This window comes from Choloepus didactylus, chromosome 13, assembly GCF_015220235.1.
Source record: "Choloepus didactylus isolate mChoDid1 chromosome 13, mChoDid1.pri, whole genome shotgun sequence".
Classification (NCBI taxonomy): Eukaryota; Metazoa; Chordata; class Mammalia; order Pilosa; family Megalonychidae; genus Choloepus; species Choloepus didactylus.
Genome location: NC_051319.1, coordinates 21486580 through 21499702, shown reverse-complemented (window position 1 = coordinate 21499702; position 13123 = coordinate 21486580). Strand labels below are relative to the sequence as shown.

At 35.4% G+C, this 13123-nt stretch overlaps 1 protein-coding gene across 2 annotated transcripts in view; it reads left to right on the top strand.

Annotated features, from left to right (window-relative positions):
* EDIL3 (EGF like repeats and discoidin domains 3) overlaps positions 1 to 13123 on the top strand; it is a 469327-nt gene that overhangs the window by 86441 nt on the left and 369763 nt on the right. The window lies entirely within an intron of this gene.

Here is a 13123-nt window from a genome sequence, read left to right as displayed (position 1 = left end):
CAGTGGGTTAAAGAAGAAATAGCAAGAGAAATTGCTAAATATATACAGATGAATGAAAATGAGAACACAACATACCAAAACCTATGGGATGCAGCAAAAGCAGTGCTGAGGGGGAAATTTATAGCACTAAACACATATATTAAAAAGGAAGAAAGAGCCAAAATCAAAGAACTAATGGATCAACTGAAGAAGCTAGAAAATGAACAGCAAACCAATCTTGAACCAAGTAGAAGAAAAGAAATAACAAGGATTAAAGCAGAAATAAATGACATAGAGAACATAAACACAATAGAGAGGATAAATATTACCAAAAGTTGGTTCTTTGAGAAGATCAACAAGATTGACAAGCCCCTAGCTAGACTGACAAAATCAGAAAGAGAGAAGACCCATATAAACAAAATAATGAATGAAAAAGGTGACATAACTGCAGATCCTGAAGAAATTAAAAAATTATAAGAGGATACTATGAACAACTGTATGGCAACAAACTGGAGAATGTAGAGGAAATGGACAATTTCCTGGAAACATATGAACAACCTAGACTGACCAGAGAAGAAATAGAAGACCTCAACCAACCCATCACAAGCAAAGAGATCCAATCAGTCATCAAAAATCTTCCCACAAATAAATGCCTAGGGCCAGATGGCTTCACAGGGGAATTCTACCAAACTTTCCAGAAAGAACTGACACCAATCTTACTCAAACTCTTTCAAAACATTGAAGAAAATGGAACACTACCTAACTCATTTTATGAAGCTAACATCAATCTAATACCAAAACCAGGCAAAGATGCTACAAAAAAGGAAAACTACCAGCCAATCTCCCTAATGAATATAGATGCAAAAATCCTCAACAAAATACTTGCAAATCGAATCCAAAGACACATTAAAAAAATCATACACCATGACCAAGTGGGGTTCATTCCAGGCATGCAAGGATGGTTCAACATAAGAAAATCAATCAATGTATTACAACACATTAAAAATTCAAAAGGGAAAAATCAAATGATCATCTCAATAGATGCTGAAAAAGCATTTGACAAAATCCAACATCCGTTTTTGATAAAAACACTTCAAAAGGTAGGAATTGAAGGAAAGTTTCTCAGTATGATAAAGAGCATATATGAAAAACCCATAGCCAGCATAGTACTCAATGGTGAGAGACTGAAAGCCTTCCCTCTAAGATCAGGAACAAGACAAGGATGCCCGCTATCACCACTGTTATTCAACATTGTGCTGGAAGTGCTAGCCAGGGCAATCCGGCAAGACAAAGAAATAAAAGGCATCCAAATTGGAAAAGAAGAAGTAAAACTGTCATTGTTTGCAGATGATATGATCTTATATCTGGAAAACCCTGAGAAATCGACGATACAGCTATTAGAGCTAATAAACAAATTTAGCAAAATAGCAGGATACAAGATTAATGTGCATAAGTCAGTAATGTTTCTATGTGCTAGAAATGAACAAACTGAAGAGACACTCAAGAAAACGATACCATTTTCAATAGCAACTCAAAAAAATCAAGTACCTAGGAATAAACTTAACCAAAGATGTAAAAGACCTATACAAAGAAAACTACGTAACTCTACTAAAAGAAATAGAAGTGGACCTTAAAAGATGGAAAAATATTCCATGTTCATGGATAGGAAGGCTAAATGTCATTAAGATGTCAATTCTACCCAAACTCATCTACAGATTCAATGGAATCCCAATCAAAATTCCAACAACCTACTTTGGAGACTTGGAAAAGCTAGTTATCAAATTTATTTGGAAAGGGAAGATGCCTCGAATTTCTAAAGACACTCTAAAAAAAAAAAATGAAGTGGGAGGACTTACACTCCCTGACTTTGAAGCTTATTATAAAGCCACAGTTGTCAAAACAGCATGGTACTGGCACAAAGATAGACATATAGATCAATGGAATCGAATTGAGAATTCGGAGATAGACCCTCAGATCTATGGCCGACTGATCTTTCATAAGGCCCCCAAAGTCACTGAACCGAGTCATAATGGTCTATTCAACAAACGGGGCTGGGAGAGTTGGATATCCATATCCAGAAGAATGAAAGAGGACCCCTACCTCACACCCTACACAAAAATTAACTCAAAATGGACCAAAGATCTCAATATAAAAGAAAGTACCAGAAAACTCCTAGAAGATAATGTAGGAAAACATCTTCAAGACCTTGTATTAGGCGGCCACTTCCTAGACTTCACACCCAAAGCACAAGCAACAAAAGAAAAAATAGATAAATGGGAACTCCTCAAGCTTAGAAGTTTCTGCACCTCAAAGGAATTTCTCAAAAAGGTAAAGAGGCAGCCAACTCTATGGAAAAAATTTTTGGAAACCATGTATCTGACAAAAGACTGATATCTTGCATATATAAAGAAATCCTACAACTCAATGACAGTAGTACAGACAGCCCAATTATAAAATGGGCAAAAGATATGAAGAGACAGTTCTTTGAAGAGGAAATACAAATGGCCAAGAAACACATGAAAAAATGTTCAGCTTCACTAGCTGTTAGAGAGATGCAAATTAAGACCACAATGAGATACCATCTAACACCGGTTAGAATGGCTGCCATTAAACAAACAGGAAACTACAAATGCTGGAGGGGATGTGGAGAAATTGGAACTCTTATTCATTGTTGGTGGGACTGTATAATGGTTCAGCCACTCTGGAAGTCAGTCTGGCAGTTCCTTAGAAAACTAGAAATAGAGTTACCATTCGATCCAACGATTGCACTTCTCGGTATATACCCGGAAGATCGGAAAGTAGTTACACAAACAGATATCTGCACGCCAATGTTCATAGCAGCGTTATTCACAATTGCCAAGAGATGGAAACAACCCAAATGTCCTTCAACAGATGAGTGGATAAATAAAATGTGGTATATACACACGATGGAATACTACACGGCAGTAAGAAGGAACGACCTCGTGAAACATATGACAACATGGATGAACCTTGAAGACATAATGCTGAGCGAAATAAGCCAGGCACAGAAAGAGAAATATTATATGCTAACACTAATGTGAACTTTGAAAAATGTAAAACGAATGGTTTATAATGTAGAATGTAGGGGAACTAGCAATAGAGAGCAATTAAGGAAGGGGGAACAGTAATCCAAGAAGAACAGATATGCTATTTAATGTTGTGGGGATGCCCAGGAATGACTATGGTCTGTTAATTTCTGATGGATATAGTAGGAACAAGTTCACAGAAATGTTGCTATATTACGTAACTTTCTTGGGGTAAAGTAGGAACAGGTTGGAAGTAAAGCAGTTATGTTAGGTTAGTTGTCTTTTTCTTACTCCCTTCTTATGGTCTCTTTGAAATGTTCTTTTATTGTATGTTTTTCTTTTCTTTTTTTTTTTTTAATTTTTTTTTCCATACAGTTGATTTAAAAAGGAAAAAAAGGTAAAAAAAAAAAAAGAAAAAAAAAAAGGAAAAAAATATGTATTGCCCCCTTGAGGAGCCTGTGGAGAATGCAGGGGTATTGGCCTACCCCACCTCCATGGTTGCTAACATGACCACAGACATAGGGAACTGGTGGTTTGATGGGTTGAGCCCTCTACCACGGAATTTACCCTTGGGAAGATGGTTGCTGCAAAGGAGAGGCTAGGCCTCCCTATAATTGTGCCTAAGAGCCTCCTCCCGAATGCCTCTTTGTTGCTCAGATGTGGCCCTCTCTCTCTAGCTAAGCCGACTTGAAAGGTGAAATCACTGCCCTCCCCCCCTACGTGGGATCAGATATCCAGGGGAGTGAATCTCCCTGGCAACGTGGAATATGACTCCCCGGGAGGAATGTAGACCTGTCATCGTGGGACGGAGAACATCTTCTTGACCAAAAGGGGGATGTGAAAGGAAATGAAATAAGCTTCAGTGGCAGAGAGAATCCAAAAGGAGCCGAGAGGTCACTCTGGTGGGCACTCTTACGCACACTTTAGACAACCCTTTTTAGGTTCTAAAGAATTGGGGTAGCTGGTGGTGGATACCTGAAACTATCAAGCTACAACCCAGAACCCATGAGTCTTGAAGACAATTGTATAAAAATGTAGCGTATGAGGGGTGACAGTGGGATTGGGAAAACCATAAGGACCACACTCCCCTTTGTCTAGTTTATGGATGGATGAGTAGAAAAATAGGGGAAGGAAACAAACAAAGAAACAGACAAAGGTACCCAGTGTTCTTTTTTACTTCAATTGCTCTTTTTCACTTTAATTATTATTCTTCTTATTTTTGTGTGTGTGCTAATTAAGGTGTCAGGGATTGATTTAGGTGATGAATGTACAACTACGTAATGGTACTGTGAACAATCGAATGTACGATTTGTTTTGTATGACTGCATGGTATGTGAATATATCTCAATAAAATGAAGATTAAAAAAAAAAAAAAAAAAAAAAGAAGGAAGGAAGGAAGTGGATTCCAGAAAGAAAATGAGAGACCACTTCTTGGACCAAGTGCAAGTGCACAGGTTCATCCTAATGTCTCACAAAGTCATATACTTGGGTCATGGCCAGTGGCCCAAAGATGCATGCTAGGCAATTTAGTGATACTTTTTCTTATTCAGCTGGATGTAAGGGAACAGCTTGCTTCCAAATATCCACAGTAGGGCCAACAAGTTATACAACTGCAGCTGGTACTGTTCATATCTTTATGCATGGTACCCCTGGAGTGGTATAGTTACAACCTATGAAGGTTTTCCACAAGAAGGTCTGGATGACTGGATTGGAGAATTGCATCAACAAGAAAAAAAAATAGTATCACAATGTCTTTCATTTGCTTGTAGAGATGCCATGGCTCATACCACAAACCACAGTGGAGAAAGCTCTGCTAAGCACCAAGTATAACTTTTTTATTGAATAAAGTAAATTAATCTGTAATTAAATTATTCAGCTTCACTCAGAGAACCTAAGATGAGGCACTGAAATGGGGACAATAGAGACCACTGTTTTGAGGCTATAAACAAAGAAACTGGATAAGCTAAACAACTTAAGTAGTGTACTTCATTTTTAAGTTTAAGAGAGAACTGAATATATTTGAAAGCTGAAGGGGAGAAGTACATTGTAAGACAATAATTAAACATGCTGGAGATGATAACTGCAGCTATGTCAAGGAATGAGACCTAGAGTGCAGATGGAGGGATTCTCTTTAGATAGCTCTTTGAGATAGCTCAATTAGGAGTTTCTTAACTATATCGTGAGCAAAGCATTTAATAGGTGCTGAATAAAATATTCCTACCCTGAGTAAAGATAAACGATATTTGTTAGGTTTCTGACCAATGGTATCAGTCTTCTCCATAAATTTTGGGGATTGGCCATCTTCTACTTTGATTGAGTTGCTTAGTTTTTAATACTGCCCTGTGACTTCAAAATCACCAGCGGGGACGATGACAATATTACCTAAAAGGTAAAAAATGTGATAGAGATAGATTACCTGGGAAAGACTTGAAAAACTACATTTCATGGATATTTTTGGGAAGTGAGGATAATTCCATACTTCTGTAGGTTACAAGGGTTCCATTTAAAAGAAAGTGTGATTTGGACCTTTTTTTTTTTAAAAAAAAATCATGTGTGGTTATTAATGTACTAATGTAAGCTGCCAAAAAACTTGGTTAAACATTGAAATGGAATTGGTTAAAAAATAAAATAAAGGTTCTAAGTTTAATACTAATTGTCTCAGGAAGTTACCAATAAGATTTATAATTGCACTAAAAGACTGATTTTTAAGACAAATATATATGAAAATAGATTCTCTATGTAGTCAGTACTCTTTTATGAGAAAATATTTGTACCAACATTTTTTTTGGTTTTCTAATGCTGCATTTGGCAACTATCTCAAGTGTTAGGGTAAGATGATTCTTAACTTCCTGTGTTTTACACTACTTTGATAATCAATGGACATTATGGAACCGCTAGTCATTTAATATACCCACATATCTGAACTCAGGTTAAGAAATCCTTAAGATTCCTATTTCTTTTTATCATCATCATCTTCTTGTTTGCTTTGGGCCAATGAGTGCTAAAGAATTACTCAGATACACTTTGAAAGGCACTCCTAGCAAAAATCATCACAAGAGGAAGTGTTTTGTTCTTGCTGATTTTTTTTAAAGTTAGAATTTATTTGATTAATGATTGCTTCACAAAGTCATAAGTCAAAATGGCCTGCAACTCAATGATTTACAGTTGCAGTTTCATTCTTCTCTGTAAGTATGACTGCCTTTTGTCAAAATAACGATAATTGTGATTTATATAACAAGATGGAGGCTGACACATTTTAGCAAGGAAGGATCTGACCAGTCTATTTCTATCTTTGGCCTGCCATAGCAAGCACATATTAAGGCTTACAAGAGTAAAAATATACCATACCACATACGGCTTGATTTAACAGGATTATTTTGAGATAGGCAATTCTAAAATGTATCGTGTCATATTAACTATCTCTTATAGTTCATGCTGTTGGATTCATTTTGCTTCATGAGTTTACATTTTGACTCTTACTTCTGATTCCATATGATTCTATAAAATATCTGAAATATTTTATGAGACGTGTGTGTGTGTGTGTGTAATTGGCTTGGAGTCAGCATACCTGGTTTCTAGTTCTAGTCAGGGTTCTACCCACTTATCTATAGGAAAGAAATATTGCAATATAATAACTGTATGAACATAGTATGTTACATAATCTTTGTCTATTTGCTGATATATGAATATCAGATAAAACAATTTACCTGAGACTCTAGTTGTGTTTGTTTGATATAACACATAAAATTACTTTGTAAATAGTGAAATATTATTCAAATGATTATTATTTACATTCATTCTTGACAAATATTTCTTATGCATATCTCTCTGCTATTTGTTAGAATATACACTTCATTTTCTGTATACTCATAAACAGTTAATTGTATATTATAGTCATTTAATTCAAGAAACAAAATAATTTCCTTAGATCATAAAACACTATTGTTAAGAGTTTTTAGGTACAAGATTGCATCAGTGATATGGGGTGTGGTAGACAAAATAATGGTCCCAAAGATTTCCACATCCTAATTTCCAGAACCTTTGTTGCTTTACCTACTGTTTCAGTTTGCCAGGCTACTATGGCAACACACAATGAGTTGGCTTAAACAAGAGGAATTTATTGGCTAATGGTTTTGAGGCTAGAAGCAGTCCAAAATCAAGATATTGTCTAGGTTTGCTTTCTTCCCGATTGTGTAGCATTCTGGTGTTGGCTGCTGGCAATCCTTGGGGTTCCTTGACTTGTATCTCTACTACCTGCCACATGATGATGTCCTCTCCCTTGTGGCTTCTGTGACTCTGGGATTCTCTTTATAAGGCCTTTAGCAGTATGGATTAGGACCTACCCTGATTCGGTTGGCCACCCTTAACTAAAAATAATACTCAAAAGACCATATTTACAATGGGTTCATATCCACAGAGATATGGATTAAAATTAAGAACATGTGTTTGTTGGTATATATAATATAGCGTACATTTTAGTGAACTCCAGACATGTAATCATATCCTCTTACCTCCTCAAGTGGTTAACAAAATATTCTGAATTAAGTTGACCCCCACAATATTTCATGTCTCAGTACAGGCTCATTTGTTTTCCAGATATTTGTTAAATACTTCATACTAGTTATGGCTTTACTCTTTGCTAGAGATTTAAATGTTAATCAGTTAGCAGCTTGCAAATGAGGCTGTATGAGGTGGTCTAGAGAGAATGTAGTAGGAGAGTGAAGAAGTAGGCACAGAAATGAACCCTATGGTACCCCAAAACAAAACACTTAGAATCAGCATTCAATGAGACAGGTGAGGAAGCCGGAGGATGGTGGTGGCTAAGAAAGAAGAGTGTTTTCAAGGGGGATGAAGAGGTTAATTTTGGTTCAGTATGACAGCAGGGCAAAGATGTGGAAATTATATATGATCTTGGCAAGAGTAGTTTCCGTAGAGTTCTGCAGCCAATTGAGTGGGTTAAAGAGCTTCTTTTAGGTGTCTTGATATTAAATATCAACCTAAACTCTACTTTCATTTCAAATTTAAGTGGCATAAAAGAAAATACTAACTTGTTGTATTAGTTTTTTTTCAGTTTAAAAAATACATTAAGTTTTCTCAAAACAAGAACTAAATACATTGTGCTTTTCAGATGCAGATATGGTTCTATTTTAATTTCAAGATGTGCATCTAATGTTTGTTGAGTATGTCAATCTCCTGGGTCCTGTGGGAAATACAGAATCGAATGGACTTATTATGGAATATAAATTTTATCTACAAAATCACTAAAATACCCAACTAAAAGTGAACATTGATACAACAGTCACAAGCTGCCTACTTAGCTAATCTGAACTTCACTGCCTGGAGCTCCTTGCATGCAGAGAGCTGGAAGAGAAGGTGAGTGCCCCGAGGGAAGGAAGGAGGGAAAGCGTTTACTCTCTTTTCTGTAACTACCAAATGCTTATTATAGTTGGGATAAAGAAAGCAACTACCATGTATAAATTGCCTACTGTGTGTCAATTACAAGGTTTGTTGCTTTTTATGTAGTATGAACTTATCCTTATAACAAATTGAGGTAGTAATTCTAATTATCCCCATTTTACAAACAAAGAAACAGAGGGTAGAAGAGGTAAAATAACTTTGCAAGTTTTGCCTAGATAGAAAGTGCTATAATCCAACTCTTAAATAAAGTTTTACTAACTTTTGCCTCAGGCCTATAATAATAGGCATTTCCCCATGTGATTGCTGACAAACAGAATCACTGTTCATTAGATGGAGAGCAAGTCTTTGGGCATTCAAACTGTTTCTATTATAATATTGTAAATGGTGTTTATATAGCAGCTAAGCAGTTAATTCAACCCAAGTTTTTGTGTAATAAGCAAATGGCAGTAAATACCAGTCTGTTTTATTGTGTTGTAAGTAATTTAGGAAAATTTTGCAGTTGTGCCTTTTTAGATTAATATATTTAAATTCAAGAACCATATCCTTAATTATTACTTTTATTGCTATTTTAAAAATGAAGCAATCAACTCTGATTATAGCTTTCAGAAATTAGTCATTAAATTTAGGAAAAGTCAGTGAGGTTTGCTTTTCCCCACATTAATTCATTGTTGGATATTCAAAAAAATATTTAAAGTCTTAATTCATTTAATCTTTATGATGGGTATGCTTGAATGCTCCACTATTTTGATGACAATCTTTCCTGTTGCTTTAATAATAATTGTCAAAATTTTTATTGTGAGTAGAGAGCTCCCTGAAAAATATTATTGTCTGAATTCTTTAGATTTTTTCCCTGTGGTTCACATTTTTAAAAAAAGATTGTTGGCATTTAACTTTATTGGGGTGGGGGTGAAAGTCTTCCTTCAAATACATGGCAATCAAATATACAGGTTAAAATGCACAAATGCACATGCACAGATTGAAATCTAAAGAGGTTGTCATTTTTAAAAGTTCCATATACAAAATATTTTCCTTTAATTTCCCTGTTTTATGATGTGTGACGTAAGAAGAAAAATTTTTCCATTTTCTCATGAATGTTGAGTCTTTGCCTTTTCTTTTCCGAACACTATTTTTGTATTGAAATCCCTGCATAACAATTATGGGAAACTAAATGAATAATCCAGATAAACTTATACCTTATTGAAATGTATAAATATTAAAATACGTTATGCTATAATATACATTTCATCAGTTTACTGGCACACTTTAATTTTGTCATTGCTCAGTTTAGTGATGTAATACCTTGGAAATGGGGCTTCTTCTGTCTAGATCCTAGAGTCAGCATGTACTTGGGCAAGTTACTTATCTTCAGGATTCTGAGGATGATATTGGTGCTTAATTCATGATGGTATTTAGAGAGAGAATGCACATAATATGTTACTGCAGTGCCTTATATACAGTAAGTACTCAGTGAAGATTAGTCATTACATGATGGCTAATAAATTCCCTAATCGGAAAATCCAAATGGCTCTTTAAAATGCTTTCAGATAATATGAATGGATTCTGGTTTGTATTTATTTTTTAAGATATTGGAATCTCTTTAATTGGTGTATTACTTGAGTGAGATATGAATGTGTGTGTGTATGGATGGATGGTTACAGCTGCCAAGAGGCTAAAATCTGGTAATATGTTTATTTCAATACCTTTTATTTACGATGAAAATTTTTGGGGCATTTATGGCTAGTTGAACTTTCTCAAAGTATTTCCATTTGTATGATGACTTACTTTATGGTCATAATGGTAATGTGCACTTTTTAGAAGGAATCTATTATTTTGCAGTATGTAAGTTTGACTGACTTTTCTTTGTATGTGGCCATACTTCATATAATTCATATAAACACTTTCAGATGGAATATACAATATTGTTCAGTTTTTTAACAATTACAAAGGAAGATGTATATGTTTGTCTATACAAATATATTAACTTTTGGTTGTGAAAAAAATACAAACAGAAAAGTGAATAAAAAATAAATACACATTTTAATGAACTATTCTAAAGAGAAAATTCATGTGGCCATCAACTGGTCATGAAAGCTCTAGTCCAAATGTATTGTTTCTGGTGTTTCTTTCTAGTCACAGCACACACTCCCTGTCCCCCACCCCTCACTTCCACGCCTTCCCACAGCTGCAAAGGAAAACACTAACTTCAATTTTATGTTAATCATTGCTTGTTTTACCATATCACCACTTGAAAATGTGTCTCTAGTTTTTGAATGTTTCCTTTATGTAAAGACGTCTGGGATGCTTGTGGATTGGACTTAACAGGTTCATTTTTCCCTTTGTATATCTCTATGTGGGTAAATCTAACTTTGGAAACAAGTGTTATAGTTTGCTAATGCTGCCAGAATGCAAAACACCAAAGATGGATTGGCTTTTATAAAAGGGGGTTTATTTGGTTACACAGTTACAGTCTTAAGTCCATAAAGTGTCCAAGGTAACACATCAGCAGTTGGGTACCTTCACTGGAGGATGGCTAATGGTGTCGGGAAAACCATTAGGCACATGGCTAGCGTCTGCTCCAAAGTTCTGGTTTCAAAATGGCTTTCTCCCAAGACGTTCCTCTCTAGGCTGCAGTTCCTCTCAAAAATGTCACTCTTAGTTACTCTTGAGGTGTTTGTCCTCTCTTAGCTTCTCCAGAGCAAGAGTCTGCTTTCAACTGCCATCTTCAAACTGCCTCTAGTCTGCAGTTGTTCTCTCAGCTCCTGTGTATTCTTCAAAGTGTCCCTCTTGGCTGTAGTTTCTCTTCAAAATGTCACTCTCAGCTGCACTGAGTTCCTTCTGTTTGTCAGCTCCTTTATATGGCTCCAGTGATTTAATTTAGACCCACCCTGAATGGGTGGGGTAACACCTCCATGGAAATTATCCAATCAGAGTCATCACCCACAGTTGGGTGGGGCGCATCTCCACAGAAACACTCAAAGAATTACAATCTAATCAGCACTGATATGTCTGCCCACATAAGATTACATCAAAGATAATGGCACTTTGGGGGACATAATACATTCAAACTGGCACAACAAGTGTTAGTAGAGCCACTTGCAAACTGAGCCTGTAGCATAGTGGTTAAAAACACGTAGTCCAAATGAAGCCAGAGAATGTGGGTTCAAATGTTGACTTTGCCTCAGTAAACTTGAGAAAGTTATTGAATATCTCTGTACTTCAGGTTCCTTACCTGTAAAATAGGGTGATAATAGTGTTAGAACATGGGATTGTTATAAAAATTAAAAATTAAATTAATTTGCATTTGCAAAGTCCTATGTGTTTATTAAATAGATGTATGAGAACTTGGAATCATGTTTTTAGCAATAACTCTTTATTCAATATATTCCCATAAGTGACTTATGTCAGATATATACCTTAGTCTGTGAAACCACTGAAGTGTATAGTCTGTTTTAATTGTGGGATATTTGTAAATCTCAAAAAATGGGGGGGGGGTGCAATTACAGAATTCTTCATCTTTTCACCTTCAGCCATTAACAGTAAACATTGAGAGCATCTTTTCTGCCAAGGAAAGTTTGTATCAATCTGTGCTATGCTCTTGTCTTGTTTCTTCTGCATAGAGCTAAGAGAACTAAACAAAAGGGCATTTATAACGAGCAAATGCTCTCCTGGCTCCAGAATCCTATATTGTATTCAGCATGGGATAGATTCCTGAAATTCTGAGTGTGTCGTGATATTTTATTCTGAAAACAAGCTTTACAAGTTGAGTATCATAAGCTTGAGATTTTTTTCTAAATGATATGATCAGCATTACAGGTATTCAAAGTCTTTGGTAGACATGTGAGAGAGAACAGGGTGTAACAGGAAGATGACAAGCCCTGGGTATCATGATACAATATTTCTGAGTCTGTTTTCAATAGCAGTAATAGATTAGTAAGACACTTAACTGGTACAGTCTGTCTAAATTCACTTGCAGTTGTGACATTTTATGATTTAGGTCAAAATGTTTATATAAAAATATAAATGTATATTAGCCCAAGAAATGAGCATTCTTATAATAATTTATTATAGGTATCAGTTCTGTGAGGAGTGGGAAAATTAAGCTGTTCCTTTTAAAAAATAATTTTAATTATCCAATTCCTGAATACAGGTCTTTGTTTTCTTTTTAATTTTTTTTAATAATCATTTTGGGTAACACTAAAAAAGTAACTTTGTCTTCAGTGGCCCTCTCCAATCCCTGTTTTTGTTTGTTAAAGTTTGAATTGTATTGTAGAGTAGCACTGTCCAATAGAACTTTCTGTGTTGATGGAAATGCTCTATTATTGCACTTTCCAATGCAGTAGCTACTAGCCACATGATTATTGAGCATTGAAAATGTGCTCAATGTGACTGAAGAACTGAATTTGTAATTTTATTGAACTTTGATTTAAATTTATATTGCCACTGTTGGCTAGCACTACTGCTTTGGAGTATGCAGTTTTTTCCTTTTGAACTGTATCTGGACATACCAATGGTATAATATGTGTGGCAGAGGGGAATCTGTAAAAATTTAATTAAATGCTCTCTACATTTTCTCAATTGTTTAGCTATGTGAAGGGTATTATGTTGATGTGTATATTTGATATTGAATGTTCTAACTTTTTGGTTGACTGTCTTTATCTCTTGAAATCATTTTATAGATT